The sequence below is a fragment of the Carassius gibelio genome, chromosome B12, assembly GCF_023724105.1.
Source record: "Carassius gibelio isolate Cgi1373 ecotype wild population from Czech Republic chromosome B12, carGib1.2-hapl.c, whole genome shotgun sequence".
Taxonomy (NCBI): domain Eukaryota; kingdom Metazoa; phylum Chordata; class Actinopteri; order Cypriniformes; family Cyprinidae; genus Carassius; species Carassius gibelio.
Window position 1 is genome coordinate 3186102 of NC_068407.1, and position 24927 is coordinate 3211028.

The window sequence follows — 24927 nt, forward strand, 5'->3', positions numbered from 1 at the left end:
CTACACATTTCAACGATAAACTATTTAATAATTTATGATCACGCCACATTCGTAAGTGTTTGTGATAACATCATCAAGAAATTCTGATTGGCTAAACTTACCATTTCACATAAGGAGCTGCTGCTTCAGTACACAGTGTAATGGTCCATGAATATATTAATGGTCATTTCAGAAGCACTTTAAACCTGTAATGCATTATAAAAGTACTCATGTCTTTTTTATATTGCTACTGTGTGCAGTTACAGGTGTGCATTTATTAGCATTTTAGAACTGCTTTAAACATGCCTAATTCAATCATATAAGACATAATAAATGCAGAGAAATGAATTAAGAAAACCTGTATGCAGCATTAGATACAGGCTTCAGGTTAGCTGACACTGCGGGATCTGATGTGTATTCAGCAGGGACAAACTCCACCATCTGACTGCTACAAAATGATGCTTCATCTCTAAAAAATGCAGAGTTTACTCTTCCCAAAAATGCCCCAAAGCCCAAACACAGATACACACAGATAAAAAAGTGAATAAAGTCTTCAGTCAAAGAACAAACAGTGAAAGCATCTGTGTGAGCCATACAACAACAACACTGAAACTTTCACTATGGCTCCTGTTCTAACTTCTCACACTTTTAATGAAATCTATTTTTCCCCCTCACATAACATCTCCAAAATCACTCCTGATGTGTGACTCCTCTAACATCTTGTTCTCAGATCTGTGAGACTGAATTAGCACCTGTCTTTCTCTCATTTTTGTGTTTTAGTACAGGCAGTGAGCACCCTGCTTGGTTCTTGGAGGTCTTTAGCTGCATTTTGGTTTCTAGGAAACAGAACAGCATCATCAGAGTGGTTCCTCTATATGCATATATTCACACAAACTTATAAATTAGATTATATGCATTAGATGTGCATATACAGTGTAATGGAAGAGGGTTTTGGTGCATAATACCCTGAAAGGGACTATTTTAAAAAGACCAAATAACTACACATCATCCCATTATTGCAGGGCTAGAAATAAATAAATATAATTATGTTTTTGAGTAAAACATATATACCGAGATATATATACACAGTACAGACCAAAAGTTTGGACACACCTTCTCATTCGTTTCTTTATTTTCATGACTATGAAAATTGTCGAGTCACACCAAACGCTCATGCATCATTAGTTGTTGGCTGAGCCTAGTCTTATGGTCACCACTTATCATCAGCATGTGAAATAAATAAATGATACCAAATGGAAAGACAGAGAAGGAGTGAACATAATGGAAGAAACTGAAAGGAAGCCCTGGGGTATAGCATGCAGAAGTATAAAAATATGATTTATCATTATGTCCAGGTAGGCTATTTAAAATACAGCCTATTCAAATTAAGAACAAACAGACACAAATATACAGTCAAGCAAGCACTTAAGCTCCTGATTTAGCTCTAGGACATAAACATTATAGTATTTCCCATTTTAAATAAACATGTCGTGCCTTTTTATAGCCCTCAGATCTTTCCAGTTTCAACAAGTCGCATCATTCTCTTTATGAGCGAGGAAAATGACTTATTAATGCACATAAAAATGTTCCCCTGGGTGACCCATGAGTGCCCGTTTTTTTCTCTGGAGAAGCTCGGTGGGGCACCGGTGCTTCTGGAAATGGAAACGGTCTCTTGTTTTTCAGCACAAAGAGCTCCCAGGTGCCTGCAGGTGATGATTTTCTGTTAAGAACTGTCCCTGATCTTCGGCTACATGCCATATATAATGTATAAATAGCCGGTGAATCGTCATGCTTCTGCCCTTTGCCATTGTAATAGTTTGCACAGGTTTAGATGGACACTGCGAGTCAAATGGCCACAAACAGGAACAATACTATTGATTAATACAACCGTCCGAGAACCCCTAACGTTACATCCTGACAAGCGATAATGTTTGATCAATGGCTCTCAGTGCTGCTCCGGGTTGAAACCGATTTGATGATTTTTATGATCTTCACACACAGCTGCTGTCTACTGTGTCAGTGATTCTCAAAAGTAACGGTTTCGAAAAGGGTTTTGCGGCCATTTGCATTCACAGGAGAAGCTTTAGACAAAGACATGACTCATTAGAAACTATCTACACATTTGCATTTCAAGAAAATACATTTTTTTTGTTAGTTTTTTTTTTTTGTAAGCAATACATCAGCATCAATATCTGTTTTCATTTGCACTGTAAAAGCTATTTTGCAAATATAGTAAATATATATATTGTAAATATAACAAGTCTTATTAGAGCATGTTTTACAAGAATTACCATTTTGGTTTTTCTCATTCAAAATAATAATAATAATAATAATAATAATAATAATAATAATAATAATAATAATAATAATAATAAGTTTAATTTGACGTGTTGCTGTTAATTAATAAATTGTGTTATGCACCATTTTAACATTTACTAGCAGTTTCTGAGTGAAAATTTATCATGTATCTATATCATGTTTTTCATAATTGGTAAAATACTGTATAACCAGCTTGAATGATACAACTGAAATTAATCTTGAATGTATTTTCATTGGCCCTTGTCAAATGACCTCTTACAGTATTTTTTCCTTAGGCTGTATATATGTATGTGTATATATAAATATAAACATTGAACAACCACTAAGTGGATATTTTTACATGTCCAAGCCACAGCAAGTGTTGCACGCAACAGTCTGACAGATGAGAAAAGATTGATTTGGAAACGGACGGATCAGTGAAAAAAAGCAGCGCTAACTGGTCATGCTTCCCTCTAATCCAGTCTACCCTACCTAGGGGTCACTCTGTCTGGTTTAAGCTGGGTAGTACAGTCTCAACTTAATTATTGGGGAAGTTACTTTGAAACTACCCTGTAGCTTTCAAAACAAGTTAATCTACAACAACTGTGTTAGAAATCATTTTAACCCCAAGATGATTCTTCTTCTTTTTTTTTTCCTTATACAGTTAAAATATCTAAATATCCTTGAAACAAGATAATTTTACTTGAAGCAACACTTCTTCTATTAAGACTTTTTTCTTTTCTTTTTTTTTTTACCGATAATATCATTTCACTATATTACTGTTTTTCCTGTATTTTGGCACAAATAAATAAAGCCTGGTCAAGCATAAGAGACATGTTTTAAAAACATTAAATAGGTCTAAATCCAAACTTCATCATAAAAATAAAAGACTGGATAATTTATTTAAATGGCTAACACTGCTCTGTAACAAAATGGCCAATATGTTAAATGCTGTTTTGAGTTTCATGGTAATCGAAAGAGATGACCGTGGTCTTTAAAATAATTGACATCACTGCAGTGTAACAGGCTCTGTAATCTATTCTAACCTCCATATCTCTCCTTTTACACTGTGATGCTCACAGAAAATTTCCCAGAGCAGCTCATTCACATTTCTGCTGCTTCTCTGCATGTTTCCTATTCTGTATATCTATCTATTACCTTTGCATGAAACTTTCCCCTGGGTATGATTTGGGGCACACTCCCCATATGCATCTTTGTTTCTCTTTCTTTGCTTTGTCACCCTCCGCAGCCTGTTCTCATCTAGTCGCAGGTGGGTCTACGTGTTTGGATGAGAGTGGTATTTCAAAGCAATTAGCATGAATGCACGTTTCCCCTGCAGTCTAATTTACTGCGTGATGTGTGAAGTGGCTTTTGTGTCCCGTGAGTGTATGGGATGAGTGTTAGTGTGTGTGAGAAAGGATGATCTTATTGAGCATTATTAATGAAATGTTTATCTCGGCTGCCTTTTTCCTCTAGTCAGTCAATCAAGAGGTCATTCCAGTTCGACAAGACTCTGCAATAAGAAACTGCATGACAATAACAGAAAGATACTGGGGCAAAAGCAATAAACCGTATTTTAGCATGGATCAAATTCATTAGCCATTCACAAACTAGTTTAGCAGGTGCTAAATGCGCTGAAAAGGCCTTCACTTGTATTTGCATTAAGTCATTCTTGTCCTTTTATGGGCAAACATAGTTCATGTGTCAATGTGGTATATATATATATTATATATATATATATATATATATATATATATATATATATATATTCAAGTTACATTATTACCATGCATCATGTAATAAGGTATTTAAACATGGTAATGTGTGCATTTCTATTAATCCTGTGACAAGTTATTCATCAAATGTTGACGAAGAGCATTATAACCTGGAATGCATTCAGTTTTTCTACATTTTAAACAGTTGATTTAGGTTTCTGGATCACTGGTGAAGCTGTGATGTACATTTAATGTAAAGTACAGCAGATTACAGTAGTCCGCTGTATCTTCTGAATTTCACCATTACTGATATGTACCATTTCTTTAGTGAACTGGGCACTAAAATGAGACATTGCAAGCAAGTAAATAGTGCTATCATTGTGTGCAATTCATTCTTAGTGAATCCTCCCTCTGTGTATTTGAGAGAGAGAAGGATTATTGACTTGCATGAGTCTACGAGTATGTGTTTTAAAGGGAGCCATATTCTGTTTTACTGAATTCTGTCTCTCTCATAACTTGTTCTGTCAGGAGAGCTACTGAGGAGTGAAGCTCATGGGAAATACTTGAGGTGGGAGACCAGACAAAGATGCACACATGCTAGGAGATTTCAGAAATGACAGACTGAGAGTTATAAAGTGATAGAGAGATAAAGGAGGTGATATAACCCTTGGTGCGGTAAACAAATCAGCTTTATGAATATAGTACATCCATAAAATACTAATGGTGTCATGAAATGCCTTAAAGTCCTTAAATGTGCCACAAGAAATGAGAAAATGATGGTTTGAGAAATGAAAGGACTGGGAAAGTGGGAGGAAAAAGCAAAGCAAAGGAGAGTGAAAAGATAAGGAAAGAAAGGAAAGGGAAATATGGTAGGAATTATGAGAATGGAGAGGCAAGAGGAAGAGGAAATAAAACTGAAGGAGAAAGGGACAATAAAAACAAGAAAGGGAAATGGAAAAGGGAAAGGGAAAGGCAGGATATGAAAGGTAAAAGGAAATGCAAGTGAAAGAGTAATAATTAAACAAAAGGACAGGGGAAAAAATTGGGAAAGGAAAAGGGGGGATGAGGAAGGGAAGAGCAAAGGATATAAAAGTGGAAGATAAAACCTAGGGGCAAAGGGAAAAGAGAAACAAGGGAAAGGCAAATGGAAAGGGAATGAACTAGGAATATGAGGGAAAGGGAAGATGGCAAGAAATGAAAGGGGAATGAAAAGGAGAAGGGAAAAATCAAGAAGGGAAACATGGAAAGGGTCGGAAAATGGGAAGGGAAATGAAAAAAATTAAAGAAGATAGAAAAAGGTAATGGGTGAGAAGAGAAATTCAAGTAGAATGGAAATGAGGGGAATGGGAAAATAAAACTGTAGGCCAGAGGAGAGGAAAAAAGGAACAAGAAAAGGCAAATGGAAAAAAGGAAAAGGCAAAGGGTTATAAAGGATGTGGAAATGAAAATGAAAGCAAAAGGGTTAAAGAAAGGTCACAGAAAGAAGAGGAGAAGAAGAAAGAGAAAGTACAAAAAGGGAAGACTGAAAGGGCACAAAAATAAAAGGGAAGGGGGCAGTGAAAAAAAGGGGGGAATAAAGAAGGAAGGGGAAACGCAAAGAGAATGGACAGAAAGAACAGGAAAAGGGACAATATAAAAAGAGAACATAGGGAAATGGAAAGTGATGAGATGAGTTGAGATGGGAAAGGGAAGAGTAAAAATGAAATGAAGAAATAAAGAAGAGGAAGAGGAAAAGGGAAGATACAAGAAGATAAAATGGAAAGAGAAAAGGGAAGGCATGAGATGGGAAAGGGAAAATAAATGAAAGTGGTAGGAGAGAGTGACATGAGAGAAAGGGAAATGGTAAAGGAAGTAGAATGGAAATTAAAGAGGAAGGAGGAAAGAAAAGTGAAAAGACAAGTAAACAAGAGGAAAGGAGATGATTTAGGGTGGGAAAGAAAGAAAGGTAACAATGATATTCAAGATAGAGAAGCAAGGAAAAGAGAGAAGAAAGACAACAAACCAAAGGAACAGTAGACAAGGTAAACAATGCAAGGATGAAGGACTGCATGCGCCATCACAGCCTGTCTGTGATCCACGCTCATGTTCCATCACACATTCTTCTCTCTTTACTGAGGCAAATCGCTACCTTCATGACAACTATAAGCATCCTTAACAATCTCACACAGTAGGATAATCACTTCATTGCAGGCTTTTTTTGTTTGTTTCCCTAACGATGTTTCTCTCCTCGAAGTGCTGTTTGAGATCACTGCTTCAACACTTAGCAATAAGCCACACTGTATTTGTCTTGCGCAGACATGCTAACACAACACACAGAGAATCATAGACATTAGCCTCCTGCAGGCAAAGCCAAATCAGCTTCCAATGCTAGTTTATTTCATGGTATTAATGACTTTCTGTGAACTGTGAAACAGGCAGCTTTTAGCATCGAGAGTATTTGCTTAATTAAAGGGCTACAGGAAGTAATGAGCTGTCTGGACTAGATAGCTGTGTATTCTACTCTATTAGGTCGAGTCAGTTGTGCAGAGGATGAATTAGAGGAGCAGTATCACAAGTTTAAAGGTTATGATGCCTCAAGTGTTTCATTCACTTATTGACACTTAGGTTTTTCTGCTTTATTCAGCCTGAACCACATTTTGAGAGTTTAACAGGGTGACAGTTATGTAGACTCCATTTAACACAGCATGTTCTCATCAGAAAACCCTTCAAAGATGAACCCTTCTCTCAGTTAAGTATTTAAAAGGCTGTGGGTATTGGTAGTATGAAGTCACAGATTCCAGATGGATATGGATTCAATCTTTGAACCTTCACCCTGTTTGTAATTTATTATTATTATTATTATTATTATTATTATTATTATTATTAATCTTATATTTTATTAGTTTTTTATATATTGTTTTATTTATAAATATTTAAATATTTGATTTACATAGTAAAATAATTCATGGCAATTACACTTATTATTGTCTTTATATAATCTAGTAGTAATAATAATAATAATAATAATAATAATAATAATAATAATAATAATAATAATAATTATTATTATTATTATTATTATGTTTGTGTTATGTTTAATTTATATTTTTTATATTTTATGTGGTTTATATAAATATTTTAAGTAAAAAAAAAAATCTGTTTTAACTTGAACTAATCAGGCTAAGACTGCTCAAAAAATATTGTCATGATTATATAATGTAATAATAATTATTATTTTATTTTATTTTATTTTACTTTTTTTTATTTTTATAAAAAAGAATCAGAAAATATGTTGGTGCCATGATTTAGTAAATCCTATAGTCCATATAGTCCAGAAATGCTGAGCTGTGGTGCTCATGCTGAACATGCAGGTTTGAATCTACCCTTTCATTCGTTTTTGACAAAAAAGTGGCCCCAGATACACCTCACATAGCAAAGGCACTCATGTCATACAAGGCTCAGGAATCAGAATGAATCAACAAAATCTGCAACCAAATGGTTCATGAGGAAGAGCTCTGTTATGCATTGTCAACAGTATGTGAAGAGTCACTAGATTTTCCTGTTGGAAACATTGACATCATCTCCATACATAACTAGGCCGGTATTTCAACGGTCTGAGAGTGATTTATACAGACGAATGCTGCTGCTCTCTGGAGAGAATCAAATACCTCTCAAATCCTACAACCAACTCCTCTGCAAAGTGGTCCAGATTGAATCATTTCAGAAGAAGGAGCCGGGAAATGAACGCTTTCCACACACGGCAGACTCAGAATGCTCGCTTTATCTCTTTCCCCATCATTCTCTTTCTGTCTTATGAAATCTCCCATTTAACCCCCTGACAGCATAACAGCACAAGCTCTGTATAGAACCACAACCATCCTTTTAGGGGTTGTAATAGAGCAACTCTGTGTCTCAAACACTAAACAGATTTGTGTGCTCGTCTCTGTGTGTGCAAGGAAAATATACCAATAAGAAGCTGCCTCTGAAAAAAAAAAGTGACAAGCTTCACACCAAACATTCAGACGTGCTTCAACAACTTCTTCTTCTCTGGCAGTGGAATCTACCCAAACATTATTAGCATTCATCTTCCGCCTCTGATCCCCCCCTCTCCTTTCGTCTGGATGAAGGCGCGACCCCGGCTCAGAGCTCCAGCCTAGCGGTGGATTTTAAGTGCGGCTGTAAGAAGATAAGCCTTATAAGCTGCAGACATGCACCTCTCAGCTGCGTCTGGCAATCTGATGAAGCGCACATCATTGAATACACGGCTGAACAGCGTCGGTTTACTTCACGCAGCGCAGGAGGAGATACTCAACAGATACCGCACACTGAATACAGATCCCCTTTATCCTGATGTTGACTTCTTGTCTCATGCATGCTGGAAAATAAAGTGGCATTACTCACTTTCTCTAGTCGAATGATGCACAACAACTTCCTTCAGATAACTCACTGACTCTCTGCCTACATGCTTTACAAAACACATTTGGTACGATGCAGGAAAATAGAAAATAATCCACATTACCTAATGATATAAGTCCACAAATGTGCATCGGGAGCGTGTGGTAAAGTTTCCAAACAGACTCTCTGTCCCATGCATACCATTGTCACCGTGTGTCTGCGCTCCCTTGTCGAGCGTATGCTGCTCTCGATGCTTGTGTGCGCGTGTGTGTGGGAGAATCCTCTCTCACTCCTCCGCTGCAGCAGCTTGGGCAAGCTGAGTGCTCTGATTGGCCATCTCAGAGCTCACGGAGCGTCCGTCATATGTGAGCCAGCCCTCGCTGCTTCCCTCGCTCTCTCTCTTTGACTCGATTTCTCACATGCCTACTATCATTGTTATTACGTCTCATATGGAGTTAATTTCATTTTTTTCTTCTTTTTTTTATCACATTCATATCATCACCACTAGTATTTGATTTTCTTCATTGCACACAAACATGGAAACATGTTGTATTGCTTTCTACTCCAGGCTGCATTGGCACAGTGAAACAAGGTTTTTCATGGACATTTTTGACACACCAAATCAATTGTAAATCAAATGTGTTTCATAATTTATAAACCCTGCAGCATTGAGACCGTAACTGAACTGACCTGAATCAACTTTGAACTCATGACACAATCGCCGTGTATATTATATATATATATATATATATATATATATATATATACACACACACACACACACATCTGGATAGCACAGCAAATGAGCAATTTAGAATATTTGCTGTGCCTACCAGATGGAGGGCTCTGAGAGAGCCTGAACCCCCGAGAACTCCCCCATCTCTAAAAATGGGATGAAAATAAGGGTCAAATAAAATAAAATTGAGGATTGGGGTGGAGGAGGGATGCTTACAGAGGTAAGTTGGCTGTATATATATATATATATATATATATATATATATATATATATATATATATATATATATATATATATATATATATATATATATATATATATATATATATATATACACACACACATTTATTATTATTGATTATCTGATCATGCTCCTCCCAAACCTTTTTAATGAAACATCATTTAATCAGTCCATAGGCAGAAGAAAGGCAAGCGATAAAGACAAATGAATATAAATACAGAACATAAACAGAACATAACCCCCAGGAAGGTGCATTCTCGTGCCTATAAGTAGTCCATCAGAGGAGGGAGGGTTGGGGTTAAGGAGGCAGGCATGGGGCAGGCAAGGGGCAAGCAATGGGAAAGAATCATGGTTCATAGGGCCAGGGCAGAGTATATGGAGGGGAGGAGCCTGGAGCAGGAGGAGCCAGGCGGAGGTCCAGAGACCAGTGAGGACGAGGCACCAGGGCGGTGTGGAGAAAGGGAGGAGTCATGGTGGTAAAGGAGCTGACAACACCAGGAATATATGGAAACTGAGCTGCTGGAGGTGGAGACCCAGGTGGAGCCGAGCAGACAGAGAGCGAGGGAGACACACGAGATGGAGCTGAAGGCTCAGGTGAATGAGGTTGACCATAATACTGCTTTTACATTATTTTTGGATTAAATAAATGCAGCCTTTGTGAGCAAAAGAGACTTTTTTCAAAAACATAAAATCTTACAAATGCATCTGAAGTCATATGATCCACAATGCACCACAGACCTAAGTACTAAACAAACCTAAACCCATGACAGTCACACAATCCATACATTTCATCAATGAGCTTTATGAGGCCAAACAGCCCAAACGACTACTCACAAACCTACTCAACTGACTTGAACAGCATGCATAAATATTGACACAAATCAACTAGACAGAAGCAAACAAAACCATTTACTCATCCATATCCACAGACAACAGAGCGCAGAACATTTTGAAATGCATCGCAGCAATTTTAAAGCAAACTGTCTGTTGTGTCTAAAAAGTAAACAGAATACAAACAGAAAATAAATTGGATGTACCATACATCAAACTATCAGATGTGCAGGGTAAATGCAGCCAAACATCTCACAGCTTATACTTTTCATTTTATTATATCGGTTTGTCATCCCTCGCTCATTTTCTTCTCTCGCTCCTGCAGGTGGGTTGAAGTCCAGCAGCGTACCTTTTCTCTCTGCCTTCTATCTGGGGCTTTGAAGGGAACTTAATGAATAATGAAGAAAAGAAGAGACGTAGTGGAGGAGGGAGAGAAAAAAAAAACGAGCCGAGGAGATGGGGAGTGGGAATGAGAGGCCCTTGATGAGCCTCCATCGCCTTTGAAAAGGATAGATAGAAAAAAAAAATAGAAAAGAAGTGAAGGCCTTACCAGCGTGTTCAGCCATCAATTAGGCAGACAGCAGGAGGAGGTGTGGAAGAGAGGGAGCATGACGTGGAGCGTGTGAAGTGTTGGACGATTAAACCGGTGAGAAGGAGAGGTGAAGGCTGAGGAAAAGAGGACTGCTGAAAGACAGCAGGGACACCAGACAGTCCTGACTTCTCAACTTCACTCATTCCAGCCATTTATCATTGGCAAAGGCTCCATGTCTTGTCCCCGGAGAGCAAGTGCTAACGTTTGCCACACACACAGGGCTGGACTGTCGAAGAGTTTTGACTCCAATGTGTTTGTGGTAAAATCAATGATGACCTTTCAACCATGACTGTTCAGTGTTACACAGCTGGAACCTCAGAACCGTCCAAACTAAAGCAAACTACTACTGCTATCAGGCTTTCTTGAACTTAACAGAACCAACAAACAGTCCATCAATTTCCCCAGAACAGAAGGACTTAAACTGAATTGTAACACTGCCTTAGTAAACCCTAGTACATTAGTTAACATGAACTAACATTAAATAATTTTAGAGCATTAATTAATCATAGTAAAATTCAACAAGCATTTATTCTAAAGCATAAATTAATCGTTGTTAATGTTCATTTAAAAATGTAATGCTAACATGAAGAAACAGAACAAACTGAGACAGACTCAATCCAGAAGAACTGTGCCAATGTCTCCAAGACACTTCAAGAAACCTACTGCAAAGCTACCGGAAAATCAATGCGCAAGTGTACCTAGAACATAACCTGTTTTTATTTTTTTTTTATTTTATTTTTTTTACGCATGGTGTGGTCACACTAAATGTTGATTTATTTTAGTTAATTTATGTCATTATTTTTGGCAGAATCCTCACTTTACAGCATTTTTTTTTTCAAATGTTACAAACAGACGAAAGCTAAATTAAGAAATTAAAATAAATAAATAAATAAAATGTCAAAGTATTCATTTTTTGGAGAATACTTGCATACAGAAGACCTCAGAGAAAATATACATGAGCAAAACCCTCAAAATGTAATGTTACTGGTCCAAAATGCAGTAAAAAAATAAAGTAAAATAAGAAAAATAAATCTCAACAAATTAAACACTAAATTTAATGAAACAAAAGTTTATTTTGTTTAATTCAAATCTGAGTAATGGTACGATGTGTGTGTAAAGTTTAAATTCTATGTGAATATTGTTGACTAGCATACAGAAGATTATATATATATATATATATATATATATATATATACATATATATATATATATATATATATATATATATATATATATATATATATAAAAGTAAAATAAATTAAAATACCACCACCACCAACAACAAAAATAAATTAATTAAACAAATTAAAAAATAAAAATAAATAAAATAATGGTCTGTGTATTATATTAAATATTTCTGAAAATATTTGCATATAAATGCAACAAATTAGTGAAGAATATCTGTGTCCAGAACACGATGCCTTATATTTCATAGTGAAGCAGTAAAGAAAACAAGTGTGGTTGCAGCTTTAAAATAAAAACATCCCCTAAAGACAGTGTATGATTTCTCTTTCCATTTTGTTGATAAAATCTGCAGAGCTTTATCCCAGTCCAGAGCTGTTAGTAGTTTATGATCACCCGCCGCAGAGCATGCATCATATATGTTGGTCTTCATTAAAGCTGTTATAGTGGCAACATAATACATATTTACCAGTAGCATTTACGGTCAGTCCATTATCAAGTTATATTAATAGACACATCTGAGTATGTTTACCTGAGGCAACGAGAATGCAGGATCCTGTGGATGCTGTTAGTGATATGATGGACTGACTGCTTGGCACATATTGACGAGGTCAGACTTTAGCAGTATGATTTTTATGATGCGTTAACTACAAGAGAGCCCTTGTAGTTCGTTTTTATAGTGGCTGTGACTGACATATTGATCTGGAAAAAAGCTTCTTTTCCCCTTGGTGTCTTTAAATAATGAAGCTAAAAACATGATTTACCAGCAGCCAATCACCCACAGGACAGAAAGAAATCAAAAAGTTTGTTGCAACCAGACAACAATGAGATTAAATACAGATCAAACTTTTTTTCTTCTTAAAAAAACACCTGTATATCAGCAACCTCAATGGTCTATTTTTATTTTTCATGTATTTTAGTAAAGTAACTTGATTAATGAACACTAAGTACCATGAATAAGTTCCATAAATAAGTACCATGCTAACAGATTGGAATTTAGAATCAATGTTATTAATGTCTAAAATGTATCACTATATTAATGTTAAAGCTAAACACCACTATTTTAGGAGTTGATATGTTTAAATGCTTCTTTTAATCAAGAATAAGGATTTTTTTTTTTAAAGATTATTGTTTTATAAATTCAATAAATAAGTACCATGAAAACATACTCAAATATAAACTCTATTTCATTAATGTATAAAGTTTATCCCTATATTAAATAATAACAACAACAGAATGAAAGAAAGCAGCAGCTTGTGACATTTTAACAATGAATCAGATTAATGGTTTTGTCTTAGTTTGCCTCTCAAATGAATTTGAATACAGGAAGGTTCGCAGAAGGCCAGATATATCCTGGCCAAGCAGCACCTCCAGCATAAACAGCAGCACCATATCTGTGGAAAATGGGAATGCGATTGGCCGTGTGATCGGCGGATTGTCCGAGGCGGCAGAGAGTCGCCTGTTCAGGCAATTAATCTACGTCGAGCTCAATGAAGAGAGATTATGCAGTCAAGTGAATCTCATTTCAAGCTGCTGCTCTGGTGGGAGGGTATGCGTGGGCTACTCCGTGACACAAAGACAAATGACCAGCGAGCGGTCCAGTGTGAGAGGAAGATTGGAGAACCAAAGGGGAAGCTGTACGAATTCTGTCAAAGTCCATGATCCACTGCTGCTCTTGAGAAGGCAACGATTATAAATTTCTGCACCGTTAAATAACCATGGGCACTAGCAACGCCAAGGTCATGGGTTCAATTCCCAAAGCAAACTGGCAAATGTATAAATGCTAATCATCAGGGCCCTATGACTTGTTTTGAACATGAACTTCATCTCCAGAGCTGCTCTGAGAGTCACTTCACCAACATTTCACCATTTCTTTAGATTAAACTATTGTCAGATATGCACAAAACCAGCCAAAATAAACGTTCAGCCTAACAGAAATGGCAAAATCTATAGAAATTACATATAAAGGAATTATTATTTATTTTTTTACAATGTCTTAATTTAAATTGTATTAAAAATCTAAGTAATTGCTCAAATTTCATTTAATAACATTGAAAGATAAATTTTCTGAGTTTTAAGCATTTTGATAATGTTTAATTAAATCATAAACCACAGAATAAAAAAAAAAAAGTTTTATGAATTTTTATTAAATCATAAAACTCATACTCCATACAAATTCATACAGTCAAAACAGCAATTCTGAAAATAAATAAATAAATAAACAAACATTAATTTCATCGGGCGCTGTCATTCTGCATAGCAACATGCCTGCCCATATATGGCAAAAATGAGAGTGTTTAATTATATATTGAGTTTCATAAGTAATTGTTAGCTTCTCAAATAAGAGCTTTCTCCTATAACACAAAATAACAAAGAAAAACAAAGAAAAACAACAAAACACTAGATAAACACAAAACACATAGTAAATTCTGGTTGAATCTATTCTCAGAATTCAATTGTTGTCTTGTCCCAGAGTATGACAGGAGTGAACAGAGCCCAAAGCTGAATATTCTTATGGAATTACAACAGAAGCAACATCTCAAAAGCAATATCTCCATGATTCCCCTCATGCATATTCACAGAAGCTTTAGAACTGGTGACAAACGTCTCCCAGCAGGAAGGATGGTCTCCCCGGACAGCCGTGTAAGACACTCAGGCAATTAAACCAGTCACAGGATCCATACAAACCACAGCTCCCGCTGCCAGAGGCGGAAACTCGACAATAAAACTCTGAAACAGGTGCCATTCCAGACAGCCGAATAGAGTAGTAGCTTTTACTTCCACCATATTTTTCTACGAGTACAAATCACAGAAGCACTTGTGCTGGAAATTACAGCTAACATCCAATTTTTCAACCATCATTCCCTGAGATGAAGTCCAAAACAGATGAGGACTTGGTTGGCTGTAAATCCATTTATATGTAGATCTTGTTTGGCAGACAAAGTCATGTGCTGGCATTTATGAAGGAGAACATGTTAAATTTATTTGATACCATTTGTAAGTCAAGACCAAAAAGATGAGGGAAATACATTGTGGGTTTGCTAAATAGAGTTGGGAAATGCATATAGAAATCACTTCAGACGTCGCTCACTCAGACCAGATCCATCATTAAGCATGTGATGATGATAGACCTGGATGATGGATAGAGATCATAGGCAGAGGGTGAACCAACTCCAGGGTAAGGCTAAAAGCAGCCAAATCTATTAAACATCATAAAATACATATTTTAAGCCAAGAACCAGACATGGGTGTCCTGTAGGTGAAAAAACAAAACAAAAACAAACATAAAAAAAGTTTAAGGCGACTGAATTTGTATTTAACGTGATTGCAGTTTAATAAAAACATTAGAAATTGATAATTGCGACGTTTCCTTTCCACGGTTATTCAAGCAGCGAACATATAGCCTATAGAAACTAACATTGATCTATCGTGAGTTTAAGCACTCTCAAAAAAACAAAACTATATTCATAATCACTGAAGATGTATACACTAAATTAATCTCTTACTTGCATTGTATTTACAGTACATCTACGCTTTGTTATTTATGATGAGAAAATTCGCAAGAGGCCGGAATTCAGTCAGCGAACGCACGCGCACTCACGCCTAATCTGTTTCAATGATGACCCGTCTGAACTCCTCTGATTGGCCACTGATTCCTATGCTTAAAAATATTTTGTGTGATTGGTTCAAATGTTCAACACTGTAAAAATTGAAATATGTAATTGAAATATGATGGTTAAAGAACCACATTACAGTTCATAATGAACTTTATAATAATATATACAAATATATAATACACACACAGAGAGACACACACACAGACACAACGCAAACTGTTCAAATCAAATTCAACAGATTTCCTTAGGGGTATTTCAATAACATGAGCTCCAACATATGTACTTAATCAAATTATGCATATAAACGCAACCACTGACGTCATTCATTTTCACCTCCAAACAACAGAATGCAAGTGCAACAAATCCATAAAGCACCCCTGCATTCATACTTGGAAATAATACAACTATAAAAAGCACCAAAATAATTACAGGCATCTAAATTGACTGAGCAAACAGCAGTCTAAATCTAGATACAATAAGCACAGTACAATAAATCACTGCTAGGTCAGGCTCATTCAGAGATAAATATGGAACATCCATCACTGATAATTAGAGGTAACATTATAAAAGTAGGCCAAAGCGTTCACGTCTACTCATCTTTAAAGCAACTGAAATGTGGTTAAATTCACACTTTATTTTTCAGGAAAAAGGAAATGTAGGCCATCAGATCTACCATGACAATAAGACAAAACTGACAACAACAACATCATATCTGGCATTTAGAATATGACACTCAGAACAGATCAGTAATTCAAAACATTTCAAAGCAAAACATATGTTAATTATCATATGCTTCTGCAGTCTGATTTTCACAAAAACAAGCTCTGGTGATTGTATCAGAGGCTTCCTGCTTTCATTTGAGGTTTTGGTTTCCCAGAACAAAGAGCAGAGACATCACTTCAGAGGTGCCTCATCTAACGACCTTGAAATTTTCCTCAGTAGACTCCAAAATCTAAGCTATAATGCTCACATTTCTACTGTAGCTTAAGGCTGTGGGTCAAAGGTCCCCCAGTGGGAGCCCATTACATCCTTTCTGAGACATTTCAGTGACCTTCATCATCATCTCCCCGAGCAACAGAGGAATAACAATTATAACCGCAGGAAAATGTCCTTCAGTTATTATGCGATCCTAATCAAACCAGCCCCCTTTACATAATCAATGCTACTTGAGCAGGACATGTCATCTTTGTGATTTCTTACTATTTAAAGTTTTAAATTACAAAATTGTATTTAAATGACTAAATTTAAAGGGTTACTCCAAGCCAAAATTAACATTTTGTCATTAATAACTCACCCTAATGTTGTTCCAAATCCGTGAGATCTCTGTTCATCTTCAGAATGCAAATTAAGAAATAAACGTAGAAAACGTATCCGTGTGGTGCAGTTGAACCAAAACACCCTACGGTGTTTTATTAAATATGTATATGAACCCTAACCAGTATGGCATCAAATGACTGTTTGAATGAGTGAGTCATTTAGTCCTTCATTCAACAGATTTGTACAAATAGCTGATTCATTCAGAAACGACGTAAGTGACTAATGTCTTTATGAGTGGGTTACTGAATCATTGATTCACTTGATTAACACAAAACAGTTCTTCTGTAGCTTTAATTTGAACTATGTATCATATATATATATATATATATATATATAGTTGGGCTCGAATGTTTTGGAGAGATCATACTAAATGCATGTTATATTTTATTTAGTACTGTCCTGAGTAAGATATTGTACATAAAAGATATTAACATTTAGTCCACAAGACAAAAAAATGCTGAAATTATTAAAATAACCCCACTCAAAAGTTTGGGAACCCTTGGTTCTTAGTACTGTGTTCTGTTACCTGATAATCCTCGACTGTCTTTCTGTTTTGTGATGGTTGTGCATGAGTCCCTTGTTTGATCTGAACAGTTAAACTGAGCAGCGTTCTTCAGAAAAATCTTTAAGGTCCAGCATCTTTGCATATTTGAACCCTTTCCAGCAGTATCTTTATGATTTTGAGATACATCTTATCACACTGAGGACATTTGAGGACTCAAACACAACTATTTAAAAAGATTCAAACATTCACTGATGCTCCAGAAGGAAACAAGATGCATTAAGAGCTGGGGGGGGGGGTGAAAACTGCAAAGGGGTGCCCAAACTTTCGAGCCCCACTGTGTGTGTGTGCATATATACATACATATATATACATATATATATATATACATACACACGTCAATACTGTCTATCGCCAGTCACCGGTCCAGGCTGATCAAAACCTGCTACTTCTGGTCCCTGGCCAGTCGATCGGTGCATCTCTAGTTCTATCTATGGCATCTTGTCAGTCATCACCTAGCTATGACTAGTCCTCCAGTTTGTATAATCCAACAATAATATGACACACTCTCAGTCTAATCATGATTTATGTGCCACATAGTCTTCTTTTGTCATACTACTGCTACTTTTATACAACAGCGATACATGAACATGATCAAAAGTGACAGTAAAGACATTACCATTCAAATACCTCTTTTAATAAATAATGCTCTTTTAGAATTTATATTAAAAGAATAGAATAGAATCAGAGATGTATAAAGTACCAGAGAACCATTCTTGAGTAAAAGTACAAGTGCTCTATCAAAAAAGTGACTTGAGTAGAAGTAGAAGTGCTCTTTAAGCACCACACTTAAGTAGAAGTACTAAAGTATTCAACATTTTTTGTACTTAAGTATTGCAAGTAGTCTATTTTAAAATTTACTACTCAAGTACTGAAAGTAAAAGTAGAAGTATTGTGTTATGTAGCTATTAAAGAAAATAGTCAAAAGTTTGAACATATTGCTTTTACTATTTCAAATGATTAACCTAAAGGACAATCACAATTCCTTTGACTGTAACTTCTTGTAAACAAAAAACGGTTACTAGGGTTAGTTAGCCCAATTTGCAAAATGATGTCATTGATAACTTACCCTCATGTTGTTTCAAACCCGTAAGACATCAGAGGGTCATTTAGAATTTTTTGAAGCATCGAACATACATTTTGGTCAAAAAATAGCAAAAACTATGCCTTTATTGAGCATTGTCTTCTCTTACATGTCTGTTGTAAGACAGTTAAAAACAAAGCAGTTTGTGATATCTGGTTCGCGAACGAATCATTCGATGTAACCGGATCTTTTTGAAACAGTTCACCAAATCGAACTGAATCGTTTTAAACAGTTCGCGTCTCCAGTACGCATTAATCCACAGATGAATTAAGCTTAACTTGTTTAATGTGTCTAACACTCCCTCTGAGTTAAAACAAACCAATATCCCGGAGTAATTCATTGACTCAAACAGTACACTGACTGAACTGATGTGAAGAGAGAAATGAAGATGAACACCGAGCCGAGCCAGATAATGACTCGTTCACGAGTCAAGAACCGTTTCTGTCAGACGCGTCCGATTCGTGAACTGATGAGCTGATGATACTGCGCATGTGTGATTTAGCGTGAAGCAAACCGACACACAGAGCGTCTGGAACCGAACTGATTCTTTTGGTGATTGATTCTGAACTGATTCTTAATGTTATGAGCCAATGTGCAGTCAACGCCAATGACGCCATTGCATCGAGCGCAAAATAATCGGTGAACTGTTTTCTTCAACTGGTTTATTGAATCGAACTGTCAGAAAGAACTAACGTTACTGGTCACCCGAGAACCGATGCAACCGGTTCTTGACTCGTGAACGAGTCATTATCTGGCTCGGCTCGGTGTTTATTTCTCTCTTCACAGCAGTTCAGTCAGCACGCGCAGTCTTCTTAATCGCTTGTTTCGCTCAATGATGTGCCAGCTTCATCAAACCTGCCATCTACAGTTCTGGCAGTGGTTTGTAATGGAATGATTCGTAACATCATAATTGTAACGAGTAACGATGCAGCACATAAAACAAATATCGGAGTAAAAGTATTAAACTCAGCGAAAATATGTACCGAAGTAAAAGTGGAAGTAGGAGAAAAAAATAATACTCTAGTAAAGTACAGTACTTTAGTACTTAAGTACAGTAGTGAAGTAGTTCTACTTCGTTACTATACATCTCTGAATAGAATACATGTTCTACCACACTTTAAACGCAACACTTTATAATTATAGTTACATTATTAAAGAAAACTATCCAAGCTAAAGTTACTAATGACAGTGTAAAGTGAAGTGATGAACACCTGTCTAAGGTGTTTCAGGAATATCAAATTAGAATTTTAATTAGTTCTGTCTTTAATTGTGTCTCATATGCAACCTTTATTCTCCAGGCAGTATTTTTAGCCATATAATATTCAGCATACTAATGTGAACAGCAGGTTAGAGTAAACCAGAATGAAAAATTAAGGTACAACCAGATCTTAGTCTCTCTGAACTGATCATAAATACTCCCTGTGTATGCATTCATGCAATTATTATGTGGAGACTAATGGAATCTTGTGCCTGTACATGATGCACAGGATCAATATTCACCCTGAGTGGAGTAGTTTTTATGTCTGCAGATGAAATCTGACACAGATATCAAAGGGTGGGGGACGCAGCCCTGTCTATGTAACCGAACACATCTACCCAGTGTCTGACAAGATATCAACACAACATGAGCCAGAGAGACACACAAGAAATGCTCTTGTCTAAGAATGTATGGCATTATTTCTGCAATGTATACACATATGCGAATAATAGGGATAAGAGGAAAACATGAACCCTAACAACTTAAAAACATTACTTTTTGCATTTGGTGTTTAAGTCAAATCTATTAATTTTGCAACATAATACAATATAAACAGTTTTGTATCATTTCAGTAGTTTAACTTTTTAATGACCAAATCACAGTTATACAGCTAAACTAATTACACTTAAGACAATTAAAAAAATAAGAAGGCAATCAACATTCTAATATAATGTTATTAAAAACACCTCAGACAGACACAAACCCACACACACTGGACATATGAGCATGTAAAACTTTTAAAATACAATGTTTTTAACACATACATAAAAAAAAAAAAAACCTCTTATAATCTTACAGAAGATCAAATAAAAGTTGTTGATAGAATTTTATATTCATGAAAATTCCTAAAAAAAAAAAAAAAAAAAAAAAACTAAAATATTCAGCATTTATTTTGAATATTTATTTAAACTCTGATAATAAGAAATTTATCTTGAGCAGCAAATAAGAATTTCAGAAATGTTTATAGAAAACATTTAAATTCAGTTTCAATTAATTACTATTTATACTTAATTTCTGCTCATATAAATGCAGCTCGGTTGAAGATAAAAGTTGTTAAAATGATCTTTTTTTTTTCTTTTTTTTTTTTTCTTTTTTTTTCAAGTAGGTTATTTTTTGTGTAGAATGTCAATTCCCAATGTCACATAGCACCTGGTTATCATCACTGATAACAACTGTGTAAATTAAGCTTGAAAACACTGAAACTGCATGACCTAATTAAATATTCATGCCCTGGTGCATGCTGGGAATACACACAGCTTGAGAAACCAGTATCCCATGTACATCAACACCTCAAACCTCCCAACTACACAAAAACCTGTCACAGTAACCAATTTAATTTAAAACAGGTTTCCAGGGTATTAGCTTTTTGATAGTATGTGTCAAACTGCATATAATATCATGTTAGCTAGATTTGACTTTTATATCACTGAAATTTACTCTGTGAATAATCTGTGAATAAATACATTGGCATCAATACTTAAATCACTGTAAATAATACAGTGTAGTCCTTACAAGTAATTAGTAATATTTACTTTAAGACAGAGCATATTCTGTGCTTGAACTGAGTGCCCATAATAATAATAATAATAATAATAAATAAAATAATACTTAATATTTACAACTTATTCAAATGTAAATTCTTCCCCTCACACATTTGTCCTTTTTTTTTTCTCCAGTGTGCAAAAACAACAAACAACCTCCAGCTACAGCAGCGTACAGATACATTTAACTTTGTCTGCTCCAGGCAGCCGTGGATCCATGGTTTTGCTCATTTGTTGCACTTCCTTTAATACTTTAAACCAACCGGTTGCTCTGGGCACGCCTGCATTAGTTTTGTTTTGTTTCAGTTTGGCCTGAAGATCAAGTGCACTCTACAAAATCCACTTTTGAGTAAGACATTAATTCTTATGTTACTTCTTCCTCCGAGGATGCATTGATACTGGAACACGGGACCTGATGCTTTAGGAATCGCATCTGTAATGAGGCTTGAAAACTCACTGACCTCCGTAAGGTTCCCTTTTGTCACATTACAAAGTCCACCGAAATTGGACCTCATAAAAATGTTTAACTTCGATGCTTAAAAGAAATACTTCTGCCAAAATGGGGAATACACTCACTGGCCACTTTATTTGGTACACCTTTTTAGTACCGGGTTGGACCCCCTTTTGCCTTCAAAACTGCAATCTTTGTGCATACCTGCAAACTCAGAAGGACTGAAAAGGGTGACAGATTTTTTCAGTAAAGAAGAAAATAAATTTTATACATCCCATTCAGTCATTATCTGCCAGCACCATTATTTAACATGCAAATACGATTGATATATAAAATGGAGGAGAAACTGATAATCGTTGTTGCTGGGTTTCCTATCATTTATGCTATGACGTTATGTTTTCATACAGAAAAAAATCAAAATTTTCCCCGACCAAATGTGACATAAACGGTTATAAAAATGCTGTCATTATAAAGGTGTAAAATGTCGTTGATAAAAATAATCACGAAAAGAACTCGTAAACTAAATGAACAGTAATGCAGTGGAGGAGATAATTAGCCTTGCCAAAATCCTTCACAGTGACATTGAACTAACATTGTAAGTTAACAACAGAATTTGCTGATCTTACTAGCTGACTAGGCGACACTTCCATTATAATGTTAATGTTAAACATGTTAACTAACAACAACGTTAGAGAAAACAATTATATTGTTGGCAGATAACAGCACTTACCTCAAAACTAATGTCATTGTCCAAAGCGTGAATTCATCCGCGGGAAGCTACCGCTATCTTGACTGTGATTGGCCAAATGACTCAAGTGCAGTAGGTTCTAGAAGTAGGCATGAATAGGCGCGAATTCATCCGCGGGAAAAGCTGCAGCCAGGGGCTTTTCAAAGAAGACGCCGCTGTTATCTTGACTGTGATTGGCCAAATGACTCGCGTGCAGTATCACCAAAGATGTTTGTGAAGAAGACCGCATTAGGGAAGACCGCAGAAGACCCACCTCCCCCGTCAAAAAAACTCTTTGGATCTACACGATTCATGTGGATGACATTTTCCCATTCAAAATGGCGATTTTCGCTGAAGAGCAACTAGTTTGCAGGTATGTTTGTGTCATAGATTCAACAAGGTTTTGGAAACATTCCTCAGAGATCTTGGTCCATATTGATATGATAGCATCACACAGTTGCTGCAGATTTGTCAGCTGCACATCCATGATGCGAATCTCCCGTTCCCAAACATCCCAAAGATGCTCTATTGGACTGAGATCTGGTGACTGTGGAGGCCATTTGAGTAAAGTGAACTCATTTCCATGTTCAAGAAACCAATCTGAGATGATTTGAGATTTATGATATGGTGAATTATCCTGCTGGAAGTAGCCATCTGAAGATGAGAACACTGTAGTCATAAAGGGATGGACATGGTCAGCAACAATACTCAGGTAGGCTGTGGCGTTTAAACAATGCTCAGTTGGTACTGAGGGACCCAAAGTGTGCCAAGAAATTACCCCCCACACCATTACACCACCACCACTCTGAACTGTTGAGACAAAGCAGTATGGAGCCATGCTTTCATGTTCTTCATGCCAGATTCTGACCCTACCATCTGAATGTAGCAGCAGAAATCAAGACTCATCAGAGCAGGCAACGTTTTTCCAAATTTCTATTGTCTAATTTTGGTGAGCCTGTGTGAATTGTAGCCTCTGTCTCCTGTTCTTAGCTGAAGGAGCAGCACCTGGTGTGGTCTTCTGCTGCTGTAGCCCATCTGCGTCAGGGTTCGACATGTTGTGCATTCAGAGATGGTATTCTGCACACCTTGGTTGTAACAAGTGGTTATTTGAGTTACCGTTGCCTTTCTATCATCTCTAACCAGTCTGCCAATTCTCCACTGACCCCTGACATCAACAAAGCATTTTTGTCCACACAACTTTTCTGACCATCCTCTGTAAACCCCAGAGATGGTTGTGCATAAAAATCCCAGTAGAACAGCAGTTTTTGAAATACTTAGACCAGCCTGTCTGGCAACCATTCCACATCCAAAGTCACTTAAATCCCCTTTCTTCCCCATTCTGATGCTCGGTTTAAACTTCAGCAAGTTGTCTTCACCACATCTAGATGCACCGTGTTACTATCATGTGATTGGCTGATTAGCAATTTATGTTACCAAACAATTGAACAGGTGTACTTTATAAAGTGGTCGGTGAATGTTTATATATGTGTGTGTGTTTGTGTGTTTACACACACACACACACACACACACACACACACACACACACTGCATAGTTATTGCTTTTTGTTTTTTGATGCCATTGATTGCCTAAAGTTATCAAACAGAATTATTTATATTTGAAAGGTACTGGTAATCTCACTTTCCAAGTGTTTGCCAAAGAATAGACCTCTGAGACAAGCAAAAACTCTTGCTAACTTTGTTACAAAAAAACTAAAAATCTCTAAATCATCAGATGCTGGACATTCAAAGGTTTAAAATCTCTGCAAACTACTGGGCTGGTGTTCCATTTATCCGCCCACTACCCCTGTGTGGATTACTCTTTAAAATTTAAACCAAGCATAAAACCAGCTCAGGGAGTACTTGCAAAATCCCTTGTCAGCCCCATCCAATTACTCTGCGCTGGTTCAGTGGACATCAATGACAAATTCCTCTGTTCGGCAATAATTAAAACAGATAGGTTTGATGCCCTAGCATTGTCTATACTCTGCTCATCAAAGAGCACAAAATCTATATCTTATTACTTTGCCTCTTTCTAATTGTTGTGCAATCCGTAGAATACATATTAGAAGACCAAATTTTCATTTTTAGGGAAACTATTCTTTCAACCATCTTTTTCTCTTTGTTAGACTCTGCCACGTCTATGTCATGATGTGGAAATATTTGCATAATCCCAACCAAATGTTCACTCAAAGAAAGACAGCATGGTTTTAGTGACCGCAGTTAGTGTTGACGCAGCCATGGCAGTGAGATGCTGTCTGTATCTAGGGGAAAGCAAAAGCACTTTATTTGGCCTACCGAAAGTAGATGGGTGCCCGTGAGCGAAAGAGACAGGGTCAGTCACATAACAGTGGAGTCAGCCATCTTAACCGTCCATGGCTTGTGTACTGCAAACACATACAAGTTTCATCACTGCGTCTGTCAA

The 24927-nt window shown here is 36.4% G+C and overlaps 1 protein-coding gene across 2 annotated transcripts in view; it reads right to left on the minus strand.

Moving 5' to 3' along the window:
- LOC127969499 (cadherin-18-like) overlaps positions 1-24927 on the minus strand; it is a 201280-nt gene that overhangs the window by 87736 nt on the left and 88617 nt on the right. Inside the window, exon 1 of one of the 2 annotated variants that reach the window (XM_052571506.1) lies at positions 8491-8623. The exons of the other annotated variant lie outside the window; for it this stretch is intronic. The gene's annotated coding sequence lies outside the window, so the exon portion shown is untranslated. Of the gene's footprint in view, positions 1-8490; positions 8624-24927 lie in introns of those variants that run through there. 2 annotated transcript variants of the gene reach the window in all.